Source organism: Pinus tabuliformis, chromosome X (assembly GCF_031772625.1).
Source record: "Pinus tabuliformis cultivar Carrire ecotype Pingquan chromosome X, CPIR1, whole genome shotgun sequence".
Taxonomy (NCBI): domain Eukaryota; kingdom Viridiplantae; phylum Streptophyta; class Pinopsida; order Pinales; family Pinaceae; genus Pinus; species Pinus tabuliformis.
Window position 1 is genome coordinate 1,439,756,956 of NC_142308.1, and position 7,220 is coordinate 1,439,764,175.

Consider the following 7,220-nt stretch of genomic DNA (forward strand, 5'->3'; position numbering starts at 1 on the left):
CAAGGAAATTCAAAGAAAATGAAACCCTCCAAGTAATTGGAAATTGACGATGATGTCACAATGTTTGTTTTCAAACCCAAAAAACCCTTAACCAAGTAATACAAGAAGATGCAAGAGCCCAATATTGAGCTGGGGAGAATAGAAGAAACATCTGTTGTTCAAGAAGAGTTTATTGACATTCCGTCTCCAAGAGTTGAAGGTGACAAAAGCATAGTTCCTGCCATTTAGATAGAAAAAGGCAGTTATAAGGTTAGGGAAGAAAGGTTAAAATCTGCCAAGAATGAAATTGCTAGACTAAGAGTGAGAGCAAGAGAGCATGTTGCTGAAAGGAAAAATCTCAAAAGGATGAAGGGCTCTCTAGGAAGCTGAAAAGGTGTCCAAACCATAAATAGTAAATAGTGAATCTCAATACTTTACCTAGACTGTTCCTACAATCAAAGAAGCTAGATTTGTAAGGAAGATTAATGCTCAACTGAGAGCTACAAATAGGGGATTGAAGAGACAAATTGAAGACCTATAAATAAAACTAACCAAGCCTAGAAAAGGGTCTACAACAATAATGAATCAGGGTGTTCAAAAGGGACAATGAAGGAGATATATTAAAACAATTTTGGCACATAAAAACATTTTTGGCATATAAAAAGAAGAACAACTATGAAGAAGAACATCTATAAGGGTAAGTGATTTTCATTTTTTTTTATCATATCAGTCTTCATGGAATTTTTAAGAACTCACAAAACACAGATTTTTGAAGGTTGTGTTGAAAAAGAGCATACACAGCAGTTTCGTAGTGCGCTACAAAACTATTGAAGATGATGATTTAGCACTTATGGATGCTTTCCGGAGGTAAGGTTTGATTAGTTCCAAATTTTGAACTTGCCAGTAGACGTGGGATCATGTACAAAGTCTCAGATGGCAGTGGTGTAGAAAGGAAAGTCCTGGGAATTATTTCATAAATGATATAAAAGTTGTGTTACGAAAACAAAATATTTTCGTAGCACAGTCATGTTTTGTCATTCCTCCATATTTTCGAGTTTCCTTTTCTTCACATAGGTGGAAAATGAAATGTTAATAAGTTGCTAGTGCGTGACACATATATACCAGCAAAACTACTCAAAGATAAGAAGAAGGGATTAAGGGCCTTAAAAGGAAGAACTTTGTCTCCTAGTTTTCAAGATAATTAGGTCATCACTCAGCAGGTTTTGCAACAACACTATGGACATCATCAAGCTTGAAGACATGGTTGGTGGCTGATTAAAGAATGTATTGAAGACATAGATAAGGTTGTTAGAAGCATGTTTGAGGAGTTTCACTCCTATTTGTATTAGGACTCTTAAAGACAGCTAGTTGTGAAGTTGTAATTAAGTAGTTAGTTTTATGAAAAGATAGGTGTCTAAGTTAGGAATTTGAATTCCTCTAAAGATGGATCATAGTATCCAAGGTTTTAAAACTCTATATAAAGCTTGAGAATCGAGTTCCTCAGGGTTGGTAATTTCATTAGCAAAAGAAATTTGTGTTATTGTAAGACACTGTTGTTTTTCATACTTAATACAGAGATCAGTTTGACTACTCAAGATTCACAAAGAGTTTATGTGTCTGATGTTCTTATCGCCTTATAAATTACATATTTGTAGTGGTATGAGCTTGTGATACTTAGAATTCATTGGAAAATGTTGTAAATTCCTTCACATGCTTGTAAATTGTGTTGATTCATTTTTTTATTGTTTTGTTTACAAATGTAAACTCTAAGTGCCTTGACTTCCATGTTTGTTGATCATGTTTTTTTGTTGAAGACTATCTTGACTCCATAGCCCAATAGATATTTGCTAGTCTTTGATTCAACTAGTCAACCAATTATACATTTGTCCATTTTGTTCCTAGAGTTAGACATCTAATCATTAATCAAAAATCTTAAGCCTTTTGAGAGAGCCCTCTTAGGTTGAGGAGGCTAAGCCTCAGCCAAAAGATTGGTTTGAAAGAGTTACTCAGAGTCTATTTGATCGACGGCATATCAAGGTCGGATTTTTTGATAACACTATATCTGACAGTAAATGGGTTTCTCCATTAGTAGCTATCCCCAAAAAGAATGGAAAATGGCAGATATGTGTTGACTACAAAGAACTCAACAATGTAACACAAAAAATCCATTTCCCCCTTCCATTTATCAAACAGGACCTAGATACACTAGAAGGAAAGAAATTATTCTCTTTCCTGGATGGCTTCAGTGGTACAACCAAATTCAAATTGCCCCTGAAGACCAGGATAAAACTACTTTCACCTGCCCCTGGGGGACATTTGTTTACAGGTTATTGCCTTTTAGATTGTGCAATGCACCTACTACATTCTAAAGAGCCATACTAATTATTTTTGTAGTCTTGATAAATGAAGGATTGGAGGTATACATGGATGATTTCACACCCTATGGAGATGACTTTGATTAGCCATTACAAACATTGGAGAAAGTCCTGGAATGATGTATTGCCACTAGGACATGCTTAAGTCATGAGAAGTGTCATATGATGATGACAGAGGGCCTGATTCTAGGTCATTACATTTCAACAACTACAATTCAGGTAGATCCAAAAAAGATACATGTAATCCTCTTATTAGCTACTCCCTGCACTCAAACGGAGGTACGTAATTTTTTGGGATTTGCTGGATATTATCATAGATTTATAAATAACTTTTTGCAAATTGATGAAACTTTATATTCCTTGATAGGAAATGTTGATTTTATATGGAATCATAAATTTGACACTGCCTTCACAGATCTGAAACAGTTAGTATCGTGAACACCAGTATTATGAGGCCCGAATTGGGATATACCTTTCCAAATTTCATCAGACACATCATACACAATTGTTGGAGTTATTCTTGGCCAAGAAGAAGAAAAGAAACCCTACGCTATATATAACATCAGCAAAAGCCTAACTCCTGTTGAGTTCAATCACAATAACAAAAAGGGAGTTTCTAGTTTTTATTTATGTTATCAACAAATTTAGACACTATATAGCTCAATACCCTATATTTATTTATACTGATCACTCTGACATTAAATATTTATCCAATAAATGAATTACAAATGGAAGAGTGACTCGTTGTTTAATACTTTTGCAAGAATTTGTCATAACTATAAGGGATTAACCAGGGAAGGAGAACCTAGTGGAAGACTTCCTCTCCCGAGTGCTAAGAATAGACGATACAGTGGCAGTAGAGGATCGGTTCTCGGAAGAACATTTTTTTTTCATGGCTGTAAAACCGCCAAGGTATGCACATGTAGCAAACTACTTAGTAGTGGGAAAATTGCCCAAACATCTAACACCCAGAGAAAGGAAATTGGTTGTTCGCCGTAGCACTGATTTCTCCTGGATTAGAGGATACCTTTTCCACATGGGATCTGATATGTACATCCACAGGTACATTACGGAGGATGAAATTTACGATATCTTAAAATCTTGCCATGATGGAGCTTGCAGTGGACACTTTGCAGACCATAGAAATGGACATAAAATTCTATAGATGGGCTACTATTAGCCCACTATTTTTAAAGATGCTAAGAAATTTGTCAAAGCATGTGATAGTTGCCAAATAATGGGCCACCCTGGCCAATCTGATGAAATGACCATGCATCCATAGCTAGTGATAAAACCCTTTGAGCGTTGGGCATCAGATTTGATTGGGCCGTTTAGACCACCATTCAACCAAAAATCATATATATTGGTTGCAATAGATTACGTAACTAAGTGGGTGGAAGAAGTAGCATTACCAAGAGCAACAAAAGAAACTGTTATTAATTTTATTTTCGAAATTTTTTTATAGTATGGCTTACCCAGAGGAGTAATTACTATGGGGGACCATAATTCGTGGATCAAAAGATTTCTACTACACTTAAAAATCATCACAACACACACAAAATTACTTCTTTGTGTCACCCGCAGGTGAACAGGTAGATTGAGAGCACTAAAAAAGTTATCTAGGCTATTCTACCAAGGACAATCTCATCACATCAACGAGACTAGACTACTTGACTGTTAGAGGCCTTGTGGGCATATCGAACAACATGGAGAAACACTATTGGATACTCTGCAATTCAACTGGTTTTGGGTAAGGAACACATTTTTCCCATAGAATTTGAAATACAAACACTAAGGATAGCCCAGGAAGTGAGATTGGATTTAATTGAAGCCCAGGTTAATAGGTTACAGAAGATGAATGAATTAGATGAAATTCGGCTACTGGCTCTACAACGTATGACGTTTTTTCAACAACAGAGAGCCAAATGGCATGATGCCCTAATTAAGAGAAAGACATTTCACAAGGGCGACTTGGCAGTTCTCTACGATTCCAGGCTCCAAGACTTCTGCAACAAACTATACACTAGGTGGTTAGGTCCCTACTAAATAAAGTGAGTACATGAAAATGGCACTCTTACGCTGACCACCATTGGTGGTTCTAGTTCTTCTTTTAAAGCGAATGGGCATCGGGTTGACCTCTACCAAAAACCACATACCAGAGAATCCTTCTACCAGTAGATACGTGAGGACCCCACCATGGAAGTTTTAGCTGTAGAAGGCAATTTTTCAACAACTTAATCTTTATGAATTTTATTTCTTATCTGTAAAATAGGTAAATATGATTGTTTATTTGATTTTCTTTTATTTTTCTCTTTTTTTCTTTTTCTATGTCTGTTTTGCTATTCAGTTAATTGAAGAGTTTCTATTAAATCTATTGAAAATTCGTTGTTCAATCTAGTTGAACAACACTTTCTTTTTTTTCTTTGTTTTACTATTCAATCTATTGAACAACTGTTGTTCAATCTATTGAATAGTCGTTATTCAATCGAATTGAAGAACACTTTCTTTCTTTTCATTGTTTTGATTTTCAATTAATTGAACAGCTGCTGTTAATCTATTGAAAAACACTTTATTTCTTTTCGTCATTTTGTTGTTCGGTTAATTGAGCAATTGTTGTTCAATCTATTGAATAGTTGTTGTTCAATCTATTGAACAACACTTCTTTTCCCTTTGTGTCATTTTGTTGTTCATTTAATTGAACAATTGCTATTCAATCTATTGAACGGTTGTTGTTCAATCTATTGAACAACACTTCTTTTCTTTTGGCGTTATTTTGTTTTTCAATTAATTGAACAACTCTTGTTCAATCTTTTGAACAACCACTGTTCAACCCAATTGAACAACAAAATTTTTCTTGTGTGATTGCTCTTCACTTATCTCAGCCCCATTTTTCTTTTGTTTTTCATTTGTGTTCTTTTCATGGCATGAAGTACACTACTTTTATTAGGACAAGAATTTATGGATTCTATTGAAGGGAGTTAATACCATTAATGTTATGATATTTAAAAGGACATCTTTTTTATGATAAACTCTTTTCAAGAATGGGACATAGTTATTTATATACTACTCTGCCGCATAGCTTTCTACTATACTTGATATTGTTGACCATATTTGTTGTGGGGGAAAGTATCCAACTCGGAATGACCCTAACCCACTCTAAGGGTGACAGTTCCTTAGCAACAGCTAAAAGCAAAGCTATCTAAAGTTTCTTCTTTATGACATGCAAGAGATAGAAGGAAGAGATCCACTTACCGATGTCTTGCGCAAATGGTCGGTCCAATCTCCTCTATTCGCCGCTTGCTACCAGCTCCAAGTCTTTTCACGGGCCCAGCTACACGAGATCCTGCAAACAAGACAAAGAAAGGAAACTACAAGAGGCATGCATTCATAACTGATTCAAGGATTAGCATAAATCAAATACGCAAGTAAGACAATACATCATTGAAACACATGCGAATAGAAGAACCTCAAATGCTTTATTAATATATGGAAGTAAGGTTCAGGCGGTGATACAACCATGAGAGGTCCAATCCAGCATCACCTTCCCGACGGAGAGAAATCTCTTCTTCACCTCCCTCAAGCAATCACCCAATGCTCACAACTGTAAACCAACAGCAATTCTTTGCACAAAATTCCGCCCTCCTTTTAGATCCCATGGGATGAGATCCTTATATAGAGTTTTGGAGTGAAGATAAGTCAGCTTGATGTGTGACTTGTTGTCCTCTTCAACTCCAGTTGTTCTTCAGTCCTTCACTCAGAGTTTCTGCCTTCCACTTGGAGTTTTAGAAGCTCTTAACTCATCATTAGGCGAATCTTATGATCAAGTGTCTTTTTCAAGCTTCCTGGACACTAGCACTTTGAGAAAAAGATTCCTCCACATGTCCAAGTACGCCCAACGCAGGTAGCCTTTGTTCTACCTGCTATGCAATGTAGGTAGCCTTTGTTGTACCTGCTATGCAGCGCAGATGCCTAGCGGAGCAGCTGCAATGATCCAAAACTGACCTGTTTTTGAGTGTTTTTCAGTGGAGAACTGATTTGCAGTGCTGTGGTTTGCTGACCTTGTTCCTCTAAGGGTAAGAACAACATGTTTAGGGACTTTGGATCCCTTAGTTTATTGACATTTCATGCTCTATGCTGTAAGGCACAAAAATGTCTATAACAGTTGCCCCCTAAAGTATGAGGTCGTTTATCGGGTGAAATGCTTTATTAGGAGGATCCGAAGTTCATTCAATCGCCGAGAGGTGACCTGTAACAAAATACAATACGATACATTATCTTTTCATACTTTCTTTTCATGATCTAGCTGAGGCGGGCATTTCCCATGCTCAGCTTTATAAATACATTTGTTGTACATAAACAGACGATCGTTTGATAATAGACCGATAATTCTCTGCTTTCAATTATCATCCTTTTAGTAGGATGATCATCTGCTGCACATGTCTATGTTTTTATCTCCTGAATATATACCGCAGCCCAGATGGATGAAACTAGATCCGGGGTCTTCAAACTTGTCTGATCTTCACTCTAGTACAAGTCGATCCATGTGAGAATTTCTTGAAGTCGAACATGGAAAGACATCGCTTGATTACCAGTCAATAATGTAAACTGTTAACAAGCGCGAGAGGAATCACCGATAATGATGATGACCCTCAAGGCACTGCAGCACAATTCACGTGGTGTGAATATAGGATCTGACGTCGAACACCACGCAAAGTCTCCTGGTCGAAGGTCATTAATGTATACCTATCGCCGGGAGTGAGAAACTCGCCATGGAGGCATGCAAGATTCAAAGTACTGAGGGGGTGTCCCTAGATCAACTTCTTGGATAATGAGCTGATGTCGACAAGAAGTGATCCGTCAAAGGAG